Below are 25,523 nucleotides of genomic sequence, written 5' to 3'. Positions count from 1 at the left end.
TGTCAGGAAGTTTTATCAGGCACCAAGCTAATGATGCTTTCCTGGCAGTTGCCATTTGCCAATGAGACTTCCCTCTGTGCATTCAAGAAGCAAGTGTTTTTGTAAGGCAGATGATGATGTTTTGGTAGACTAAAATAGCTTCTGGTTCTTTTGTGTTTTGACCCTGTCTTAGAAATATCCCCAGCTAGGACAGATGTGGGCCCCTTCCTTTCTCCCCATCCCTGTCTGAGGAAAGGGAATCCTAAGCAACCCTCCAGGTATAGCTGTGGTCAGCGAGGAATGTGTTCTAGGGGGTGTGTATAGCGGGGATGAAGGAGGTTTGGCTTTGAATCTTTGACCCGTGCACTGAACTTCATTAAGTGGGGGATGTCTTCTGATGAAACACATGCACTCATCAAACCCACATGCCCAGTCCTGTCACATTGACCCACACAAAAACAAGCCCCAACTCTCAGACACACCAAGCACACCACCTGAATGACCTACTGGTTTACAGCACTGTAGACCAGGGTCCTTGTTTTCTACAAGACACTCTGTTTGTTCAGTCCACCCGAGCCTCCGTCCCCAGCAGGAACTCAGAATGGGGGAAGCTCCCCAGACCAAAGGAGGAGAGAAAGCCCTATCTTGTTCTTCAGCTAGATCTGTCCCCAAAAAGTTACTGATGGGAGAACATGTACATGGTCCATTTCTGGTTGCCACCTCCTGCAGTTGGAGAAAAGGAAAACCAGTGAGGATCACAGCACCCTGTGCACACCATGTGCACACATCTCTGGGCCCTTGGTGTCGTAAGCAAGCTAGATGGTATGCAGTCATTGAGTTTATGATCCAAAGAAGGAGAAAATGACCTCCAGAAATGGCTAAAAGTTGGAATGTCAAATCTCCCAAGTCCATTTTCTTCAGCAACTCATTTCAAAGCTATTTGCCATAGACAGAATCACCTCCTGGAAAATGCTCACGACCATCCATTGCCTAAGGAATGGTGGTGATGTTTTCTCAGTGCCCATCTAAATAGGGTTGTTAATGGTATAAACTCACTGCAGGCTCTCAGCACCAAGAAAATTGTCTCTACCCTCTGGCATGTACATGTTCAGATGTTCATGGAAAGAGAAATCAAACACTGGTTGTCCCTCAGAAGCACAAAATGACTTTACCAAGGGGACCAAGTGGCTCTGACATTGAAGCTTCTGCCTTCAGCCCAGGACCTGATCCTAAGGTCTGGGATGGAGCCCCGCATTGGGCATCCTGCTCAAAAGGGGAGCCTGCTTCTTCCTCTCCCTCCGCTACTCCCCCTGCTTGTGCTCTTGTGCACTCTGTATATCTCTCTATCTCTCTGTCTTTCTTTCTTTCAAATAAATAAAATCTTATAGAAAAATGAGTTTACCTGAGGGAGAGGCATAGTTTCTTCCTCTGCCCTCAAAATGGGTAGCTCTTCCATCATGTCCTTGTGGAGAGGTAGGAGGATACAGAGCCACGGTAGTGAGGACACTGGTGTGGCTGCACAGGAAGTAGGCAGGGAGTTTGGATGGATGACGACAGGAGGCAAGTCTGTGCATGTGGGTGCTTAGGAAGTACGGACCGCACTGCTGCCGGGCTTTCTTGGTGTAGAGAGGAATGGATGCGAGAGGAGTAGGAAGGAAACAAGAAGAGGGTTTTTGTCTTTTTAACTAAAGTGAGACCGATGAAAGCCAAATAGTCAATCCAATACATGTGAACTCTAACCTGGCTTCTGTGTTAGGACTGAGTCCCATAACCTCTCCTGACTGACATGCTACTAAGATGTCACATGCTGCTTCTTTGGAAATGAGTTCTGGGCCGAAGACCCCCATATGCTATGACTATAAGCATCATGTCTCTGTAAGATTTTGCACGGCATAAAGAGCAGCCTTTCTTGCTGAGCTGAATTCAACCCTCAGAAAAGAAGCCTAGTAGTTGCCTTCACTCATCATTTGTCCTCAGAAAATCCCATGTACAATGCTTGAGAACACTGATAACATAGCTGATGTAAAGAGACGGCACCGTTGATGAGTTTGATAGATTCCTTCCACTATTCTTGAGCTGTACCGTGTGTGTGTGTGTTTCCCATGAAGACAGTGGCTGTAAAAACCCTGCCAGGTGGTCTGATCAGTGGGAAGTTCCTTACACAGAGGAGTCATGGAGTGTGTGATGACATGCTGTAGGCCTGCTTTGCAGGACATTTGCCCCGGGAGTGTTGGGTCCAAAGCGTCTAACCAAGCTTGACCTTGATTTCCTATTTACCAGTGGTGACTGAGTGTTTGCTTAGAGAATTTGAACCTTCCTGAGGCTTACAGAAATCTTATCAAGTCCACTAAATTCCCTCTGTTATGCTTTTCTGCCATTTTTCGTGTGTACACATTGAGACCGGTTATGACTGATGTTGCCCCGTTCTGTCCTCCATGGGTTCACACTCTTTCCAGCATTATGGGCTTGAGCACTAGGATGTGGCTTTTCTCTGTGCACTTGAGTTCAGGGACCAAGCTGTAATCTTTAACATGGGCTTCTATCCTTACCCCAGCTTCTGTGATCTTGGAGGCCGCTGTGTCGTGATGGGTCTTTTTGGGGACCTTCGTAGAACCTAGGTTTTTGGCTGTATGCACAGATGCTGGTGCCCCTTTGCTAGCTAGCACCTATGGTACATCATGACCCTCTTCCTGAGGGACTAACACAGGTGTGTTGGCCAGAGAAACTTTCAGATTGAAACCTAAGCTCAAATTTTGGCTTTCCAAGTAGGAGGTCAAGGGTTTGGATCATTCATCTCTACACCATGCCCGTCTCAGAAAAGCAAACTAAAGCACCCTCCAGGTACATCTATGGTGAGCAGGGGAAGAAGTATGTAAAGTGTGCCAGGGTGATGAGAGTGTTTCCGAAGGGTGACACATTGATTGTGATGAAAGTGTGGGAAAGATCTCCTGAGAAAGGCACACATTCGTGTTGACAAGCATAACACATAGACACAGTCAAGCAGACAAACTACCATGCACTCACACACACAGGGCCTTCATCCCATATGCACACAAATCACCCCTCCATATGTACTAGTTCTTCCAGGACTTTACAATCTGGTGACCATGCCTCACTGGACAGTCTCAGTCAGTATCCCCCAACCCTCATTCCTTGTTGGAACCCAGAATTGGGGGCAGGCTTCTTTGTATTCTAGATTTCCTCCCAAAGCCCAATGCTCTTAAATACGTACAGCTGTAATTTCTCCCAGCGTCTACCTGTGATTGGGGAAAAGAAAACACAGTAAGGATCCCAGCATCCTGTTCATTGTTGGGCCAGTTCTTTGGTTTGGGGAGGACTTCAGGCAGTTAATTGGATGAGGTCCCGTGGTTGAGTCCATGTCCCCCACCTGAGTTAAAGAGAACACTTTGAATGATGCTGGAGCTTTTCATGGCAGATCTCCAGAAGTCCATTCTGATCAACAGATAGAACATTCTTTTTCAAGGAGAAACCTTTTCTGCTGAAGAAGGTGTTTGATCCCATCGAGTTTGTAACCGAGGGTGTCCTGTGTCATCACTCTTTTTGGGTCCACTGTCCATAAGAGGTTGGACCCAGCATTCCTCCACAAGGGGAGACTGCTGCCCCCTTCCCCTGGGACGTAAAGTGCCAGATTTTCATCCTCCATTGATGGAAGAAATCAAGGAAGGAACATTTCTGTCTGTGAGAAAGAGAGGCGAGCTTACCTCAGAGAGAGTTGGGGTGCCTTCCTCTGTCCAGTGTCTAGGAAGGTCATTGGACTGGCACTCCACAGGGTCTAGGAGAACACAGAGGAGCTGTCAGGACATTGGCTGCACTACTCAGGAATGACTCCGTGAGTTAATTCTGCTGGATGTGGATGCAGGGCCAGAGTGAATGGATGTGAAGAGTGACCAAACAAGGCCTGACCTGCTGCTGGGCCAATGTCCTTGGTGTACACAGAAACACTGAGGAGGGGAGAAGGATGGAAAAGGGAAACGGGGCCTTGGCTTTCAAACATGGGGGCGGGTGTGTGATCAGTGGGAACACATCAGTGTCAATCTGGGAAACATTCAAGGCACACTGGGTCTCAGGGCACAGTCCCCTGAGCCCTCCCGCCCACTGTGAAGCCAAGCCAGCTTGTCACTTGTTCACCTGGTAATGGGGCATGTTCAACTGTCTTCCCTGCATCTCTGCTGTGACCCTATCGGTCCTCTATTGCCTTAGAGTTGTGGGTTTTTCAGTGATGGAATCTAAGTAATATTTACGGTTGTATTTGTTAGTACGTGTATGTTCAGTGACACTGCTCACATCCCTGATGCTTTGTAGACAGCACCACCATCTATGTGGAAAGCATTGCCATATTATCTCATGTAACCTCTGTACCCATGATGACATGACCGGCCCTCCCCCTTTCCTCCCTGCACCATACTTTCCACATTCTGGCTCTACAATTGCCCCTACCCTAGTGTCCTCAAAGCCTGGGATCGTGTAATGTACATTTTTCCTTGTGTGTTTGCTCTCAAAATATGTGTTAGGTTTCCAAGGTCCATCTATTTCCTAAAGTATTGGAAACCTTTGTTTCTTCTTACGCCTGGATAGCACTCCATGATGTGTATGGATGCCATTTAATGTGTCCTTTCCTCCCATGATGGATTTGGGGGCTGTGCCTGTCTATGGCTATTGGGAACCCAGCTTTCTTAGACATTCGTGCAGAGATTTCCGTCTATTGCCAGAATGAGAAGACGTCACAGAATGTACTTGCCCAATTTGTAGAATGGCAAACATATGGAATGTACTGGGTACTTTAGTTCCCCAAATGTTGTGAGCTCGTTTTGTTCCTTTTAAGGTACCTAGCACACCCATGTAAGATGTGGCTAATGGACGGAAGTGGAGGGGGGAGATCGTGAAACCTCCTGTCATATTCTGTTCCATTTTTATGTTCAGCATTACTGGTGGAAAATGTAGTCTCTTCCTTCCTACACATCTAAGAACCATGTTTTCTGGAGAGAGCTATATGGACCTGTGTTCCAAAAAGACCTAAGATCCATGCCTTCAGCTAGTAGACACTTTTTTCCTGTGTCCCTTGGATCCAGTTTGAATGAGAATTTCATCTTGAATTCTGGACTTAATGGTGATGGACGGCATAGAGGAAAACTGCTACCAGTGAAATCATAGGAAATTGTGTCTCAGCAGTTTTGAAAGCTTCGGTGATGTCTGTGTAACTGAGTGGGAGATTGCGTCTCCAATCAACGTAATGAGTCAATATCCAAGGTACCTTCCTTGGTGTCCCTGATGGGGTAGACCCAATCCTGGAGGAAGAACCGGACTTTCTTCTTCGGTGGTTGTGGAGGGGTTGGCGTGGTTGTGCGTGGCTCCATATCCTCAGGGTGATGCTCCACACAGATTGCTGGGAGACACATAGAAATAGAGAGCAGTGTAGGGGCGCCTGGGTGGCTCAGTGGGTTAAGCCGCTGCCTTCGGCTCAGGTCATGATCTCAGGGTCCTGGGATCGAGCCCCGCATCGGGCTCTCTGCTCAGCAGGGAGCCTGCTTCCTCCTCTCTCTCTGCCTGCCTCTCTGCCTGCTTGTGATCTCTCTCTGTCAAATAAATAAATAAAAAATCTTAAAAAAAATAATGTAACTGTTCAAAACTTTACATAAAAAGAAAAAAAAAAGAAATAGAGAGCAGTGTTGGCATCTTGTTGTCAGAAGAACATAGGGGGATTTGGCATTCTTTACTTTTAGTCCAACCGTCTCCTCTCCCTACTCACCAGCTGCCCAGCAGGCATTCCTCCCTCCAGGTGGGACTTAGGAAGATGTTGCCATGTCTTGTGCTCTGAATTCTGCCCCCTCCCAGACCCACAGGTTCTGTGGGCAACTGCTTGTATTTAGCAGAGATATTACAAAAATGCAACAGAGCGCAGTGAGCATGCCTGATGGCCTGGGTTCACATCCCACTGAGCAGCCACACCTACCCGAGAGTGTTCTTGAGGACCCCCTGTGTCCCGTTTCTCTGCCCTCCAGCCTAGACGTTAGTGTGCCGTCATGGTGTCCCAAGTGATTGAATACAAGGAGCCCCTGGGACATAGAAAAGGAGGGGATGCTTCCCAGTTGCTCTGTAGGAGTTGAGGAATGGACTGCCTATGGAATCAGCTAGACGGATGGTTGTGTGTGAATCCGGACATGGGACTTGGGATGGCTCCACTGCATGGGAGGATGGAAGCACCCTTTTTATCTTTCATATGAGAACAACACATTACAGCCAGCATAGAATCCTTGCCCGTTTCTCCTGTCTTACCCACAGCAGCACCGATGGGAGTGGAAACAGGCTGGAAGCCCCATTTGCCAGTGGTGGGCACTGAAATGTAGGGTGGTGAAGGGACCATCCAGAGTTGCCACCCTGATGCGTGATGGATCTGAGACAGAAATGTCATTGTTTCCCTGTGGATGGAGATCCCTGAGCCCCTGACACAAACTCAAGGCCCCTCAGAAAATGTCCTGAAACCCTGAACCAAGAGCTGCCCTTACAATCTCAAACCCCATTGTGCCAGTGTTTCTGTAGGGGAGAGCAAGTGCCCTGCAGGAGGTGTCTGTGCCCCGAAAACAGACTCAGTCCTCACTCATCTGTGTTTGGGGCCCTGGCATAAAATATGAGGTGGTTTCTTCCAAATGGAGTCCTAGTGAAGCACCAGGAACGTGTAGCATTGGCCACGTTCCCCCACCTCTTTGTAAGGTCAGCACAGTCACCCACGACCTTCCTGAAGGCCAGTTGAACCCCACTGCTACTGGTGTTCTGCTTGGCTCCCAAACTGATTCAAACTCTAGGCCATTACACTCCCAACTGTCACACTATCCCTGCCGGGAATTCACTTGCCTTCAGCTGGCCAATCCTGAGGAGCAGTCATGGTAAGAATTAACATGGAGGTGATCATCTGGGCTGGGGATGGTTGGTTTAAGGAAGGGGATGTATGATGATGAATGCCCTACTCTTGATCTGATGACTTTTCTGAGGAGCCTGGATGGAAGTGAGGCTACCCTGGCTGTAGTGAGTTCCCTCCTACTCTCTCATTCCTCCCCAACATCCCATGTCTACTCGCAGGTCTCTTGATCCCCTCTGGAGACTGTAGGTTTAGGGAGTCTCCTGTCTCCCTCCATAGGCCGGGCCTTGAGAACTCAGCCCAGCAGTACCTTTGAGACTGACAGTTTATTATGCAGCTTCCAAGTGTTCTTTCCACCCACCCGGTGTCACAGTCCATTCCCATCCACTCCCATGCATCATGCAGACGGCCTGTGAAACACTCCACATCAACCCATGAAAACACCCCAGTATCTTCTAGTGTCTCTCCTTCTAAAAACAGCTGCATTTTGATTGTTGACCATTCCTCTCCGATTTTGTCATCTCCATTGAGAAGAAGTGACTGGCAATTCCTTCCCCTCAAATGTATTGTCTGGGTTGCACCAAGATTCTCTTGATCCAGGGACAACAGAGTGGCGTGTGACCTGTGTGTGTTCACTATATATGACTGTGTCTGAAATTGGCATTCAAGAATAGTACAGTTTTATGAACATAGAAGCTATTTAAGGAAGACAGCTTCACCAAGAATTCACACTGAAATAACAGAGAAAAACTAAGAAGTACATGCATCGAACCAGGAAAAGAAATCAGCGGGTGGAAAGGAAAAGCCGAAGAGAAGAACCTAGTCTCTGTAAAAGTGAGGCAGCCAACTTGAGAGAAGAGAATTGAGAAAATCGATAGGCACATACCCGTAGAACAGCAGCTGAGATTTCCCATCGTGGGGACCTTTACACCTGTTCACCAAACTGCAAGGGGCTCGGCTCACAGAGTGGCAGTGGAAACGGAAGGCAGGGTGCATGTCATCAGGTCACCATGGCGATGGCTCATGACAGAACTCTCAGAGTGAAGGCATCCCTGAACACTGGGGGGTCGTGGAGGGAGTGGGTTGGGGACAGGTCGATAGATGATGGGCATTGAAGAAGGCCCTTGTTGTGACCAGCTCTGAGTGGTGGCTATAAGTGATGAATCCCTGAATTCTACTGCAGAACCCAATGCTGCACTGTATGTTAACTAACTACATTTTTTTTTTCATTAAAAAAAGATATTCCTGGGGCACCTGGGTGGCTCAGTGGGTTAAAGCCTCTGCCTTCGGCTCAGGTCATGATCCCAGGGTCCTGGGATCGAGCCCCACATCGGGCTCTCTGCTCAGCAGGGAGCCTGCTTCCCCCTCTCTCTCTGCCTGCCTCTCTGCCTGCTTATGATCTCCATCTGTCAAATAAATAAATAAAATCTTTAAAAAAAAAGATATTCCTGAGGGCACATAGGAGACTTAAATTTTCATTTTACATCTGCTACTCTACAAAACTCCTATTTATACGAGATTGTTTCACAAAGTCACTCTACGAATTCTTGGGTTAAGTATTGGCCATTGTCTCAGGTCCTGCTCTTGGAGTCCAGGGATCAAACCTAGCATCAGGCTCCCTGCTCAGGGGGAGTCTTTCTCCCTCTGCCACTCACCCAAGTCATGCTTGCTGTGTCAAATAAGAAAAAAACGTGCTTCCTGCGGGGCTCTCCTCCCCAGGAAGGCCTTGTGTTCCTTCCAGGAGCCCCTTGGAGCCAAGGCTGACAGTTACTAATATTATCTGTGGGGCGGATTGCCTGATCTACAAGCTAAGGATGCAAACATATGTCAGTCATTTTCCAGTGATTTGCATTAATTTGGATCCCAAGGTGCCCCTTCTGCAGGGGACAGAGAGATACTCTTTGAAAACACTGGATTCCTCCTGCGTGTCTGATTTGATAGGCCCTTAGTGCACTGACCTCCCTCTTGCCTCCCACCCATCCCCAATTTCCAATCTGCTAGGAGGGTTGCCTTTTGTGGACAGTTGGTCGTCTCCACCACTGGATGGCGCCTCTGAGGCCTGCATACATGGCATGCATGCATGGCATGGCCTCCTTACATGGACACAGAGAATGAGGCAGGTGACAGCTGGGCAGGCCTGTCTTGGCTGCCAAGGTCAGTCTGTGCACTCTGGAGTGTTTAGACCCAAAATCTCTCTGCTGGTTTCACCCCTTGTCTTTGCAATCCCTGGAGCTTGGCATGCAGGGGGCTACATCCCTTTTAAGTCCCTGCATGACTGGCCAGTGCTGTGTGGTCGCTTGGAAAGTGACAATTCAGAACTCCTTGGCAAAATCCCAGGGGATATAGGCATTTGCAGTCAGCAAATATAACGTGATTTCTTTAAAATAGTTTCTACCTGGGGCACCTGGGTTTCTAAGTCGCTTCAGCAGTTGCCTTCGCCTCAGGTTCAGTCCCTGGGATTGAGCCAAAGTTGAGCTTCCTGCTCAGGGGAGGAGAGCCTACTTCCCCTGCTGACTCATCCTGCTGCTCTGCCTACTTTTGAGCTTTATTTCCCTGGCAAAGAAGTGAGTATAATCCTTACAAGATAAATAAACACATTAATAAAAATGAAATGTAAATAAAAATATTTTATGATTTCTGCAACATAATACGATGGGAGAAAAAAAACGAGTAACAGCATATATTTACACATGACAATACAATCGTCATGCTGCTTCAGGTAACACAATTATACCATATTATCCAATTGATATCTAAATAAATCATTTTTCTGGCAAGTTTTGGAAAAAATTTCTTAATGGTCTTATGAAAATATGTACTTTTAAGAAATTAAGTTTTGAAAAATGTCAAGTAATCTCTGTCACTTTGGAAAATGTCAGATAACAGTTAATTGGAGTTTACAACTTGGCGAGGGTTTTCTTGGTGGTGGTGGTGGTGTGAAAACAAGTATAGCTATTTAGAGTAACTTATAGACTATGATGGAGGAAATTGGATGGATTTCTGACGTTCTGTCAAAATAGACATTTCAATTCTGATACATAGGGCTGGTTCCTTGGAAAGAAATTTTCCGAAATGACCAAACTGTGAACACTTCAATTTCAGGAATCTGAATTTAAGGTGAGGTGGACTTTGGCATGTTAATGTTTCCTCTGATGTTTGCCATAACCTGACGATAGACAAATAGACTCTCATGGCCCTTAGCATCGGTACATCTTCATGTCAGTCAAGAAGTGGGTGCTGGGAAAGAAGGAAAAAAAAAGGCACTTCTGTTTGGGGAATTAGGGACAGTCATCTGGGAGACAGAGTGGAGAGAAATCAGGTGTGCTCCCGATTTTGAGCAGGGAGTACAGATTCATGAGGGAAAAGCACAGGCACTTGTTTTGAAAGGATGATGATGTGTGCTGGCAGTTAACAGGCATTACATTGTTGCTCTTTCAGTTCAGAGTAGAATGATGTGTACCAGGTGGTGGTGGATTTGCCACTGAGCAGGTCCTTGTGCCGGAAGTCAAAAGTTCACAGGGCTCAGATACTTGAACAGGAGATGGGCCTATGATTTTCTTCCAGATTGTCCTTCACACTCTAGTTTCAGAGTGGCAATCTTTTTTTTTTAATTTTTTTATTTTTTTCAGCATAACAGTATTCATTATTTTTGCACCACACCCAGTGCTCCATGCAATCCGTGCCCTCTACAATACCCACCACCTGGTGCCCCCAACCTCCCACCCCCCACCCCTTCAAAATTCTCAGATCGTTTTTCAGAGTCCATAGTCTCTCATGGTTCACCTCCCCTTCCAATTTCCCTCAACTCCCTTCTCCTCTCCATCTCCCCTTGTCCTCCATGCTATTTGTTATGCTCCACAAATAAGTGAAACCATATGATAATTGACTCTCTCTGCTTGACTTATTTCTCAGAGTGGCAATCTTAACAAAGCTTCCTTCATTACGAATCTTCCTTGAGAATTCTCCTCCATCTCTTTTCTGCCATCATTCTAAAAGGAAAACACCAATGATCCGAGTGTGTTTCCTACCATCCCTTTTCATTCTCTGGGGGGCTGGCAACATGCTTCGGGTACCTTCTGCCCCCTGGAAGGTGTCAGTTTCCTAGTTCCTGGGTCATCCAAGCTAGTTAAGCCTTCAGAATGCATCCCACTAAGAAGAAGATTTGAGGACATCCCATCTAGATGGTACTTAGGGTCTCATTTCTGGGTAGATCTGATGACTGACTTGTATTCTTAGAGGAACAATTATTTTGACATTTTTAGTAGTACTGCAAGGAGAAACATAAGGTAGAGGCCACTGGAAAATGACAAAATTGAAATACTCAAGTGTCCAAACAGTGCATTTCTTCCTCAGATCCTGGGGGACTTTTCCCATATGTTCTCACAGAGAGATTCTGGAGGAATAGAATGATGTTGTGTTTTGGTGCCTCTGCTCTTCCTCTGGAAGACAGCTTGCTGTCCCATTGACCCTGAGTGCAGAGGGGATGTGAGGGTCTGCTGTTATGCTGGGTGGATAATAGTCCCTGGTCAGGGAAGGAGGAGGATGCCACTACACAGACACTCTGGGGATGCCCAGGGTTTCCTCAAAGGACCTCAGTGTGGTTCCAAGGCATGGAGCTGGTTTCATTCCCCCTGACCCCTTTCTCTTCCTACCTGTAGGTGTGAAGAAATACCAGCACTTTGCGGTCATCCTGACAGCCTACATGAGCACCGGCCTGAGCCTATATAGTGTGCCGTGAAGGTGTTTGTGGGTGAGACAGGTATGCTCCGGGTGCCCCTCCCCTCTGGGAGTCCTGGCCTACCTCTTTCAGGGGCCTAGCAGCATGCCCTTGTTGCCACACAAAGACAGGGAAAGAATCAAGATTAAAATAGAGATCAATGATTTAGGAACTAGAGATACAGTAGAACACATAACGAAACTAGAGCTGGTTCTTTAAAAGAATCAAAAAGATTGATAAACCACTGGCCAAACTATCCCAAAAGAAGAGAGAGTGTTCCCAAATAAATAAAATTATGAATGAAAGGGGAAAGATCATGACTAATACCAAGGAAATAAGAACAACCATCAGAAATTATGACCAACAACTATATGACAAAAAGTTAAGCAACCTAGAGGAAAAGGAAAATTACTCAGTCTTAGAAAAGGATGGGATTTATGTCCTTTGGATCATGGATGGTCCCAGCGGGCATACACTAAAGTGAAATAGGTAAGGCAGGAAGGACAATCACTATAGGATTACACTACTGTCTAAGTTCTGAAAAGCAAAACAAATGAATAAACAAACAGAAAGCAGAATCAGAATGTTAATCTAGATAAGAAAGAGATGGTTCTCAGAAGGGAGTTGAAGGGGACATGAAAGAAATAGGTGAAGGGGTGTAGGAAACACAGTCTTCCCATTGTGGGTTGAGTAAGTCACAGGGATGAAAGGCACAGCATAGGGAATATGACCAATTGTATTGGAATAATGGCTCTGGTGACAGATGGTAGCTACACTTCTGGCCATTGTAATATAAGGTAAAAACTTGTCCAATCATTATAATATTCACCTGACATTAACAAAGTATTGTGTGTCAACTATGCTACAAAAAATAATAATGAGTCATAACATATACAAATATAATAGGAATGGGTTTGTCTGAGAGTGACAGAAACCCAAAGGTAATCCAGCTGGAATTGTTCTTACTCGACCAGTCTAGGGGTTGAAGGTAACTGGTCTCTGGGGAGAGCCCACTCTTCACTTCTGTGGTGATGTACTTCTAGTTCACTTCTTTACAGATTTCTGTTTCAGCTTCTGTTGCCAGCTTTTTCCTGTGTGCCCCTTTGGTTGGTGGTGAGTCCCAGGCCACATGCTCTTCTTTTCTTCATCGCCCACACAGGGAAGTCCACTTACTCCCATTTTCTGAGGGTACCTCTCTGCTCTTATTCATATCTCCCCTGAGCTTTACAACCTGTGGCCGGGCACAAGGATGAGACAGCTCCATCTGGCAGCTCGCTCTTTCAACGAGTAATTTATGGGATCTTCCTATGTGCTGGTGGGGAAGAGCTATGGAATTCTCCTGAAAACATTATTATTATTTTTTTTAAGTTTCAGGGGTAAAATTTAGTGATGCATCGCTTCCATATAATACCTAGAGCTCATTCCATCAAATGCCCTCTGTAATATCCAACACCCAGTTTCCCCATGTCACAGCTACCTCCTGTCCAGCAACCCTGAATTTTTTCCCTAGTGTTGAGTCTCTTATGGTTTGCCTTCCTCCCTATATGCATCTTGTTTTATTTTTTCTCCCCCTCCCCTATGTTCATTGGTCTTGTTTCTCATATTATGCTTATGATAGAAATCATATGGCATTTGGCTTTCTATGACTGACTTATTCCCTTAGCATTATACCCTCTGGTTCCATTCTCATGCTTAAAAAAGACAATATTTCAGTTTTTTGGTGGCTGAGTAATATTCTATCATATCTATGAACTACATCTTCTTTATCCAGACTTTCAAATGTTCTTCTTTTGAACCCAGCTGTTTATAATACTTTGTAGCATCTTTCTGAAGAAGACTCCCTCGCCTCCACCATATCCTCAGCTATACCACAACAAATTCAAGTTTCCATCCTCCTGCCTTCCAAATGGGGGCAACGTTTCTACTTGAAGCCTTGCAACATTTATATGATCACACATTTGATTGATTTCTTGAGTGTTCAGAATGATTCAGTAAGTATGTAATTGTATTTGAGAGAGGAGAAAAATTTAATTCTTCCCCGCAGAATTATCTCATTGGATGCTGGGCATGAAGACTGTGAACCTGGTGACAGGACGGATTTTGTTGTTCCCCTTCTATGAGAGCCACTATGATATTGGAAAGCAGATCCTTACTAGTGAAACAGATTCATCCCTTCCAGGCTTAGGTTTACTGTGGGAAGATGTCCTAAATATAATGTCTACAATATTCTCCACTTATATTTAAGCTTTGATGGATGAGCTGAGAGTAACAATTCGTCTATTGCCATGCTGTCTGACTTACGTACACCTGTGACTTTTCATGGGTTCTAATGGCCCATGTCTTCATTAATATCCATGTCAGTGTTTTAATTAATGGTGACTCTGTGTGGCACATGTACATTGCAGTATATGTGACCGTCACTGTAAATACAACCTAAATATTAATTTTTCCTCTTGAAGCACAGTTTACCTCTTTTCCTTTAAAACGTGGTTTCCAGGTGATGATATCAGTCAGGGGGTGTCACTGAGAAATCTATCAGTAATTGGCCAGCTGACCTGTCTTATGGTTGGTCACCAGAATGATGCCAATCTGAGAAATGCCTGGTGATTGGCCAGGGCATGGTGGTGACATCCCATGGTCGTGACATCACATGAAGACATTCTGGTGTCCCAGTGCGGTTATCAAAACTTGGCAAAAGCCCAGGCTCCAGTGAAGATAGAGATGGCAGTTCATTCACAGCTCTTCCTTCTCTTCCACGACTTCTCTGCCTTCTTCCCTGCGCCTGCCCATAACAAGCCCCTGCCCACTCCTTCTGCCCTAGACCTTTCTCCAATACTCTACACACCACCATCATGTTAGCACCTATGTTTTTGCCATTCTTTGGTCCAGAGAGTACTCGTACCCACACACAGCAAATCCTATACCCATTCCACACTATGAGGCTGAACCAGGTCCTCAGGGAGACATTCTCATTTGGCACGTGGGAGTGGGATACTGTCTGTCAGAATACCATGGATTCTCTGCCAGCTGGATCCCACACCCCTGGGGTCATATGTGACTTCAGTAGAGGAAAGCTGAGTCCATGTCCTGAGGGAACAGTGGGCACACTACTACTCTGAAGCCCTCCAACCTGGCTCAGCACAGGGCACCTGGGTGCTCTGAACATCCAGCCAACCCAGATGTGCACAATATGTGGAATATCAGGACAGATCAGGCAGAGGGGGTATTTTACAAAACAAGTATGTACTGGGAAAAGGGATCACCACGTTTCTATATGCAATGTTAGTCCTTGGAACACTGACCCTCAGTCCAAGGACTGTCTGAAACAACTTAGCAGTGGACAAAACAATTCCCCAGAAACCTGGATAACCCAGAGCGCACAGACCATCAATTCTCAAACACATCCTAACAAAGAGACCCTCAGACCTCAGGACACAGCACCTCCCAGGAACCGAAAGACTGGGAGGCTTCTGATTCCATTTGACACTGGGCAGATGAGTCACCCAGACACTGGGTGTACAAATACCCTCCATACCTCAAGCTGGCCAACCTAGTGCAGCACAAGACAAGAGTCCCAGATAATAGGTTTGCCAAGTGCCAAGAAACCATGGGTCCTGCATCCAAGCTGGTATCTATAAAATGATTCAACTCAACAGAAGCATTACCATGGGTCTTTGTACCCAGTGGACAAATATTCAGCTCTCCACTAGGCCAAGCAGGCACCTGGACACCAGATTCACCCTGTGCCCATGGACCAGGAGACCAACAATTCGGATGTGTGCTAGGTCAAGCAGGCACCCTGAAGAGCCATCTCACCATGTTCCCATGGACATAGAGACTAACAAATCTCCTCTCTATTACACCAAGTAGGCCCCTGGATAGCAGGTCCACCATGTGCTCTTGGACCTGGAGATCGACAAGTGAGATTTCTGGTAAGCTAAGCAGGCACCATGACAGTGGGCTCACCATGGTCCCTTGGATATTAAGTACAAGAAAGGAGCTCTGGGCTAGGCCAAGTAGATCACTGGACTTGAGCCTCACAATGTGCCCTTAGACCTGGAATCCAACAATTCAGCTCTTTGCTTGGCCTAGTAGGCACCATAACAGTGGGCTTACCATTTGTCTTTGGATCTGGAGACCAACAACTGAGCTGTCTCGTGGGTTAAGCAGGCATGTTGACAGTGGGATAATCATGTGCCCTTGGACCTGGAGACCAACAATGCAGCTCTGTGATAAGCCAAGCAGTTGACTTCATAACTGACTCAACGTGGGCCCACGGACCTGGAAACCACAAAATCGGGTCCCTACTAGGCCAAGCAGGCACCTGGACTGCTGGTTCACCATGTGCCTTCGGACCTGGAGACCAATAAGGGAGCTCTGGGCTAAGCCAAGCAGATATTTATACATGTGGCTTACCATGTACCCTAGGACCTTGAGACCAACAACCCAGCTCTTTGCCTGGCCAAGGGGGCACCTTGACAAATGACTCACCAAGTGCCCTTGGACCTGGAAACCAAAAACTTAGCTGTCTGGTGGGTTAAGCAGGCACCTAGGTAGTGGGCTAAACCTGTGCCCTTGGACGTTGAGGCCAAGAAAGGAGATCTGGGACAGGACAAGCAGACACCTAGACAGGAGGCTCACCATGTGCACGTGGACCTGGAGATCTGCAACTCAGCTCTTTGCTTGGCCAAGTGGCCAACTTGGCAACAGGCTTCCCATGTGTCCTTGAACCTGGAGAATGACAACTGAGTTGTGTAATAGGCCACACTGGCATGTTGACAGTCAGTTTACTGGGTGCCCTTGGAACTGGAGACAAGCAACACCCCTCTGTGATAAGCCAAGAAGACAGCTTCACAGCTGGCTCACCATGGGCCCATGGACATGGAAGCCACAATACCAGCTCTGTACTAGGCCAGTCACCCAGACAGGAGGCTCAACATGTGCCCTTATGCTTCAAGACAAATAGCTCTCTTTGTAGCTTGGCCAAGGACACACATTAACAGCAGGCTCACCATGTGACCTTGGACCTGGGGACCAGAAACTGAGCTGTCTGCAAGGTTAAACAGTCAGTGGGATAAGGATGTCACCCTTGGACCTATAGACCAACAATACAGCTCTGTGCCAAGCCAAGCAGAAAACTTCACAGTTGGCTCAACATGTGCTCATGGACTTGGAAACCAAAAAAATGATGTCTCTACTAGGCCAAGCAGGCACCTGAACAGCTGGCTCACCATGTGTCCCTGGGCCTCGAGACCAACACAGCTCTCTATTAGGTCAAGCAGCCATTTGGATAGCAGGCTTACCATGAGACTTTGGACATGGCGACCAGTAACGGAAACCTCAGTTAGGCCAAGCACATACCTTGAGAGGGGGATCACCATGTATCCTTGGACCTGAAGCTAACACCACAGCACATTGCTAGCCCAAGAGGGCATCTGGATAGCAGGCTCATCATATTTTCTTTAATGGCAATAATACACACACAGTTCTGCCCCAGGCCAAGCAGACAAATAGACAGTGGGCTCACCATATGCCCTTCGACCAGGAGACCAAAAATTGAGCTGTCTGATAGGCCAAGCAGACAGCTGGGCAGCAGGATCACAATGTACCCTTGGACCTGGAGACAAACTCAGCTGTCTGATATGCCACGTAAGCACCTTGTAAGCAGGTGCACCATGGGCTCTTGGACCTCAAAACCAACAATTCATCTCTGTGCTTAAGCAATTTGGAATGTTGATAGCAGGCTATACATGGGCACTTGGTCCAGTAGAACAAAAAAATCAGCTGTGTGTTAGGCCAAGCGGGCATGATGAATGTGGGTTCACCATATGCCCTTGGATCTGGAGACCAATAATTGAGCTGTCTGATAGTCATAACAGGCACCTGGACAGCAATTTCACTGTGTGCCCAAGAACCTGGAGACTAAGAATGCAGCTCTGCATTAGGCCAACATGGCAACTAGAAAGCAAGTTCAGCATGTTTCCTTGGAAACAGGTCTTACCTTCTCCCCAGAGTACAGCACCCACAGACACTCGGCTTTCCAGCTGGCATCAGATTATGCGACCTCCAAACGTGCTCAGCATTGAACCGATTTGTCCAATGCAGCCATGGAGACCTGTTAGCCTCCAAACTATGAGCCCTCCATCCCAGTACAGCACGGGTCTAAGAAGCCACTGGGACACGAACTTGCCCCAAAAATCTATGGTACTATGATTTTCACCTTTGCAGAAATATGAGTATTCAAATTTCTTCCTCCTTTTGATCTCCATCAGCCTGAGGTCCTTTTGGCCTGCGATCTGTACAATATTCATTTAGGGGGGATTCTCCCCCTGAGAAGAAAACTACACCATGCCCCAGGAAATGAAACAGCCCAGTGGTTTGAATACTTTATATAAATTTTTTAATTTTTAATTTTTTTAGAAACATATAATAATATTTTTATCCCCAGGGGTACAGGTCTGTGAATCGCCAGGTTTACACACTTCACAGCACTCTCCATAGCACATACCCTCCACAATATCCATAACCTCACCCTCCCCCCATCAACCCTCAGTTTGTTTTGTGAGATTAAGAGTCACTTATGGTTTGTCTCCCTCCCAATCCTATCTTGTTTTATTTACTCTTCTCCTACCCCCTTAACCCCCCATGTTGCATCTCCTCTCCCTCATATCAGGGAGATCATATGATAGTTGTCTTGCTCCAATTGACTAATTTCGCTAAGCATGATACCCTCTAGTTCCATCCACGTCATCACAAATGGCAAGATTTCCTTTCTTTTGATGGCTGCATAGTATTCCATTGTGTATATATACCACAACATCTTTAGCCATTCATCTGTTCATGGACATCTAGGTCCTTTCCATAGTTTGGCTATTGTAGACATTGCTGCTATAAACATTCGGGTGCACGTGCCCCTTCGGATCACTACGTTTGTATCTTTAGCGTAAATACCCAGCAGTGCAATTGCAGGGTCATAGGGTAGTTCTATTTTCAACATTTTGAGGAACCTCCATGCTGTTTTCCAGAGTGGTTGCACCAGCTTGCATTCCCACCAACAGTGTAGGAGGGTTCCCCTTTCTCCGCATCCTCGCCAGCATCTGTCATTTCTTGACTTGTTAATTTTAGCCATTCTGACTGGTGTGAGGTGATATCTCATGGTGGTTTTGATTTGTATTTCCCTGATGCCGAGTGATGTGGAGCACTTTTTCATGTGTCTGTTGGCCATCTGGATGTCTTCTTCGCAGAAATGTCTGTTCATGTCTTCTGCCCATTTCCTGATTGGATTATTTGTTCTTTGGGTGTTGAGATTGCTAAGTTCCTTATAGATTTTGGATACTAGCCCTTTATCTGATATGTTGGTTGCAAATATCTTCTCCCATTCTGTCAGTTGTCTCTTGGTATTGTTATCTGTTTCATTTGCTGTGCAAAAGCTTTTGATCTTGATGAAATCCCAATAGTTCATTTTTGCCCTTGCTTCCCTTGCCTTTGGTGATGTTCCTAGGAAGATGTTGCTGCAGCTGAGGTTGAAGAGGTTGCTACCTGTTGCTACCTTTCCTCAAGGACTTTGATGGATTCCTTTCTCCCATTAGATCCTTCATCCAATTTGAGTCTATTTTCATGAGTAGGTAAGGAAATGATCCAATTTCATTTTTCTGCATGTGACTGTCCAATTTTCCCAACACCATTTATTGAAGAGGCTGTCTTTTTTCCATTGGACATTCTTTTTTTTTTTTTTAAGATTTTATTTATTTATTTGACAGAGAGAGATCACAAGTAGGCAGAGAGGCAGGCAGAGAGAGAGAGAGAGGGAAGCAGGCTTCTCGCTGAGCAGAGAGCCCGATGCGGGACTCGATCCCAGGACCCTGAGATCATGACCTGAGCCGAAGGCAGCAGCTTAACCCACTGAGCCACCCAGGCGCCCCTCCATTGGACATTCTTTCATGCTTTGTCAAAGATTAGTTGACCATAGAGTTGAGGGTCTATTTCTGGGCTCTCTATTCTTTTCCATTGATCTATGTGTCTGTTTTTGTGCCAGTACCATGCTGTCTTGATGATGACAGCTTTGTAATAGAGCTTGGAGACCGTAATTGTGATGCCACCAACCTTGGCTTTCTTTTTCAATTATCCTTTTTTTTTTAAATTTTTTATTTTTTTCAGCATAACAGTATTCATTATTTTTGCACCACACCCAGTGCTCCATGCAATCCGTGCCCTCTACAATACCCACCACCTGGTGCCCCCAACCTCCCACCCCCCACCCCTTCAAAATTCTCAGATCGTTTTTCAGAGTCCATAGTCTCTCATGGTTCACCTCCCCTTCCAATTTCCCTCAACTCCCTTCTCCTCTCCATCTCCCCTTGTCCTCCATGCTATTTGTTATGCTCCACAAATAAGTGAAACCATATGATAATTGACTCTCTCTGCTTGACTTATTTCACTCAGCATAATCTCTTCCAGTCCCGTCCATGTTGCTACAAAACTTGGGGATTCATCCTTTCTTTCTTTTTTTTTTTTTTTTTTTTTTACAGCTTTATAAACATATATTTTTATCCCCAGGGGTACAGGTCTGCGAATCGCCAGGTTTACACACTTCACAACACTCACCAAACACATACCCTCCCCGATATCCATAACCCCACCCCCTCTCCCAACCCCCTCCCCCAATCAACCCTCAGTTTGTTTTGTGAGATTAAGAGTCACTTATGGTTTGTCTCCCTCCCAATCCCATCTTGTTTCATTTACTCTTCTCCTACCCCCTCGACCCCCCATGTTGCATCTCCTCTCCCTCATATCAGGGAGATCATATGATAGTTGTCTTTCTCCGATTGACTTGTTTCGCTAAGCATGATACCCTCTAGTTCCATCCACGTAGTCGCAAATGGCAAGATTTCATTTCTTTTGATGGCTGCATAGTATTCCATTGTGTATATATACCACATCTTCTTTATCCATTCGTCTGTAGATGGACATCTAGGTTCTTTCCATAGTTTGGCTATTGTAGACATTGCTGCTATAAACATTCGGGTGCACGTGCCCCTTCGGATCACTACGTTTGTAACTTTAGGGTAAATACCCAACAGTGCAATTGCAGGGTCATAGGGTAGTTCTATTTTCAACATTTTGAGGAACCTCCATGCTGTTTTCCAGAGTGGTTGCACCAGCGTGCATTCCCACCAACAGTGTAGGAGGGTTCCCCTTTCTCCGCATCCTCGCCAGCATCTGTCATTTCCTGACTTGTTAATTTTAGCCATTCTGACTGGTGTGAGGTGATATCTCATGGTGGTTTTGATTTGTATTTCCCTGATGTCGAGTGATGTGGAGCACTTTTTCATGTGTCTGTTGGCCATCTGGAGGTCTTCTTTGCAGAAATGTCTGTTCATGTCCTCTGCCCATTTCTTGATTGGATTATTTGTTCTTTGGGTGTTGAGTTTGCTAAGTTCTTTATAGATTTTGGACACTAGCCCTTTATCTGATATGTCATTTGCAAATATCTTCTCCCATTCTGTCAGTTGTCTTTTGGTTTTGTTAACTGTTTCCTTGGCTGTGCAAAAGCTTATGATGTTGATAAAATCCCAAAAGTTCATTTTTGCCCTTGCTTCCCTTGCCTTTGGTGATGTTCCTAGAAAGATGTTGCTGCGCCTGACGTCGAAGAGGTTGCTGCCTGTGTTCTCCTCAAGGATTTTGATGGATTTCTTTCTCACATTGAGATCCTTCATCCATTTTGTGTCTATTTTCGTGTGTGGTGTAAGGAAATGATCCAATTTCATTTTTCTGCATGTGGCTGTCCAATTTTCCCAACACCATTTATTGAAGAGGCTGTCTTTTTTCCATTGGACATTCTTTCCTGCTTTGTCGAAGATGAGTTGACCATAGAGTTGAGGGTCCATTTCTGGGCTCTCTATTCTGTTCCATTGATCTATGTGTCTGTTTTTGTGCCAGTAGCATGCTGTCTTCATGATGACAGCTTTGTAATAGAGCTTGAAGTCCGGAATTGTGATGCCACCAACTTTGGCTTTCTTTTTCAATATTCCTTTGGCTATTCGAGGTCTTTTCTGGTTCCATATAAATTTTAGGATTATTTGTTCCATTTCTTTGAGAAAAATGGATGGTACTTTGATAGGAATTGCATTAAATGTGTAGATTGCTTTAGGTAGCATAGACATTTTCACAATATTTATTCTTCCAATCCAGGAGCATGGAACAGTTTTCCATTTCTTTGTGTCTTCCTCAATTACTTTCATGAGTACTTTATAGTTTTTGTTTATAGATTTTTATTCTATTTGGTTAGGTTTATTCCTAGGTATCTTATAGTTTTGGGTGCAATTGTAAATGGGATGGACCCCTTAATTTCTATTTCTTCTGTCTTGTTGTTGGTGTAGAGAAATGCAACTGATTTCTGTGCATTGATTTTATATCCTGACACTTTACTGAATTCCTGTATAAGTTCTAGCAGTTTTGGAGTGGAGTCTTTTGGGTTTTCCACATATAGTATCATATCATTTGTGAAGAGTGATAGTTTGACTTCTTCTTGGCCGATTTAGATGCCTTTAATTTCCTTTTGTTGTCTCATTGCTGAGGCTAGGACTTCTAGTACTATGTTGAATAGCAGTGGTGATAACGGACATCCCTGCCGTGTTCCTGACTTAGCGGAAAAGCTTTCAGTTTTTCTCCATTGAGAATGATATTTGCGGTGGGTTTTTCATAGATGGCTTTGATAATATTGAGGTATGTGCCCTCTATCCCTACACTTTGAAGATTTTTGATCAGGAAGGGATGCTGTACTTTGTCCAATGCTTTTTCAGCATCTATTGAGAGTATCATATGGTTCTTGTTCTTTCTTTTATTAATTTGTTGTATCACATTGATTGATTTGCAGATGTTGAACCACCTTGCATCCCTGGAATAAATCCCACTTGGTCGTGGTGAATAATCCTTTTAATGTACAGTTGAATCCTATTGGCTAGTATTTTGGTGAGAATTTTTGCATCTGTGTTCATCAAGGGTATTGGTCTGTAGTTCTCTTTTTTGATGGGATCCTTGTCTGGTTTTGGGATCAAGGTGATGCTGGCCTCATAAAATGAGTTTGGCACTTTTCCTTCCATTTCTATTTTTTGGAACAGGTTCAGGAGAATAGGAATTAGTTCTTCTTTAAATGTTTGGTAGAATTCCCCCAGAAAGCCATCTGGCCCTGGGCTTTTGTTTGTTTGGAGATTTTTGATGACTGTTTCAATCTCCTTACTGGATATGGGTCTGTTCAGGCTTTCTATTTCTTCCTGGTTCATTTGTGGTAGTTTATATGTCTCTAGGAATGCATTCATTTCTTCCAGATTGTCAAATTTGTTGGCGTAGAGTTGCTCATAGAATGTTCTTATAATTGTCTGTATTTCTTTGCTGTTCGTTGTGATCTCTCCTCTATCATTCATGATTTTATTTATTGGGGTCCTTTCTCTTTTCTTTTTGATAAGTCTGGCCAGGGGTTTATCGATCTTATTAATTCTCTCAAAGAACCATCTCCTAGTTTCGTTGATTTGTTCTATTGTTTTTTTTTTTTTTTTTTGGTTTCTATTTCATTGATTTCTGCTCTGATCTTTATGATTTCTCTTCTCCTGCTGGGTTTAGGGTTTCTTTCTTGTTCTTTCTCCAGCTCCTTTAGGTGTAGGGTTAGGTTGTGTACCTGAGACCTTTCTTGTTTCTTGAGAAAGGCTTGTACCGCTATATATTTTCCTCTCAGGACTGCCTTTGTTGTGTCCCACAGATTCTGAACCGTTGTGTTTTCATTATCCTTTGTTTCCATAAATTTTTTCAATTCTTCTTTAATTTCCTGGTTGACCCATTCATTCTTTAGAAGGATGCTGTTTCGTCTCCATGTATTTGGGTTCTTTCCAAATTTCCTCTTGTGATTGAGTTCTAGCTTGAGAGCATTGTGGTCTGAAAATATGCAGGGAATGATCCCAATCTTTTGATACCGGTTGAGACTTGATTTAGGACCAAGAATGTGATCTATTCTGGAGAATGTTCCATGTGCACTAGAGAAGAAGGTGTATTCTGTTGCTTTGGGATGAAATGTTCTCAATATATCTGTGATGTCCATCTGGTCCAGTGTGTCATTGAAGGCCTTGATTTCCTTGTTGATCTTTTGCTTGGATGATCTGTCCATTTCAGTGAGGGGAGTGTTAAAATCTTTAAACAGACCTGAACAGACCCATATCCAGTAAGGAGATTGAAATAGTCATCAAAAGTCTCCAAACAAACAAAAGCCCAGGGCCAGACGGCTTCCCGGGGGAATTCTACCAAACATTTAAAGAAGAACTAATTCCTATTCTCCTGAAACTGTTCCAAAAAATAGAAATGGAAAGAAATGTGCCAAACTCATTTTATGAGGCCAGCATCACCTTGATCCCAAAACCAGACAAGGATCCCAACAAAAAAGAGAACTACAGACCAATATCCTTGATGAACACAGATGCAAAAATTCTCGCCAAAATACTAGCCAATAGGATTCAACAGTACATTAAAACGATTATTCTCCACGACCAAGTGGGATTTATTCCAGGGCTGCAAGGCTGGTTCAACATCCGCAAATCAGTCAATATGATGCAACACATTAATAAAAGAAAGAACAAGAACCATATGATACTCTCCATAGATCCTGAAAAAACATTTGACAAAGTACAGCATCCCTTCCTGATCAAAACGCTTCAAAGTGTAGGGATAGACGGCACATACCTCAATATTATCAAAGCCATCTATGAAAAACCCACCGCAAATATCATTCTCAATGGAGAAAAACTGAAAGCTTTTCCGTTAAGGTCAGGAACACGGCAGGGATGTCCGTTATCACCACTGCTATTCAACATAGTACTAGAAGTCCTAGCCTCAGCAATGAGACAACAAAAGGAAATTAAAGGCATCCAAATTGGCAAAGAAGAAGTCAAACTATCACTCTTTGCAGATGATATGATACTATATGTGGAAAACCCAAAAGATTCCACTCCAAAACTGCTAGAATTTGTACAGGAATTCAGTAAAATGTCAGGATATAAAATCAATGCACAGAAATCAGTTGCATTTCTCTACACCAACAACAAGACAGAAGAAAGAGAAATTAAGGAGTCCATCCCATTTACAATTGCACCCAAAACTATAAGATACCTAGGAATAAACCTAACCAAAGAGACTAAGAATCTATACTCAGAAAATTATAAAGTACTCATGAAAGAAATTGAGGAAGACACAAATAAATGGAAAACTGTTCCATGCTCCTGGATTGGAAGAATAAATATTGTGAAAATGTCTATGCTACCTAAAGCAATCTACATATTTAATGCAATTCCTATCAAAGTACCATCCATTTTTTTCAAAGAAATGGAACAAATAATCCTAAAATTTATGTGGAACCAGAAAAGACCTCGAATAGCCAAAGGAATATTGAAAAAGAAAGCCAAAGTTGGTGGCATCACAATTCCAGACTTCAAGCTCTATTACAAAGCTGTCATCATGAAGACAGCATGCTACTGGCACAAAAACAGACACATAGATCAATGGAACAGAATAGAGAGCCCAGAAATGGACCCTCAACTCTATGGTCAACTCATCTTCGACAAAGCAGGAAAGAATGTCCAATGGAAAAAAGACAGCCTCTTCAATAAATGGTGTTGGGAAAATTGGACAGCCACATGCAGAAAAATGAAATTGGATCATTTCCTTACACCACACACGAAAATAGACACAAAATGGATGAAGGATCTAATGGGAGAAAGGAATCCATCAAAATCCTCGAGGAGAACACAGGCAGCAACCTCTTCAACCTCAGCCGCAGCAACATCTTCCCAGGAACATCACCAAAGGCATGGGAAGCAAGAGCAAAAATGAACTTTTGGGATTTTATCAACATCAAAAGCTTTTGCACAGCCAAGGAAACAGTTAACAAAACCAAAAGACAACTGACAGAAT

Source organism: Lutra lutra, unplaced genomic scaffold (assembly GCF_902655055.1).
Source record: "Lutra lutra unplaced genomic scaffold, mLutLut1.2, whole genome shotgun sequence".
Classification (NCBI taxonomy): Eukaryota; Metazoa; Chordata; class Mammalia; order Carnivora; family Mustelidae; genus Lutra; species Lutra lutra.
This window is presented reverse-complemented; position numbering follows the sequence as displayed.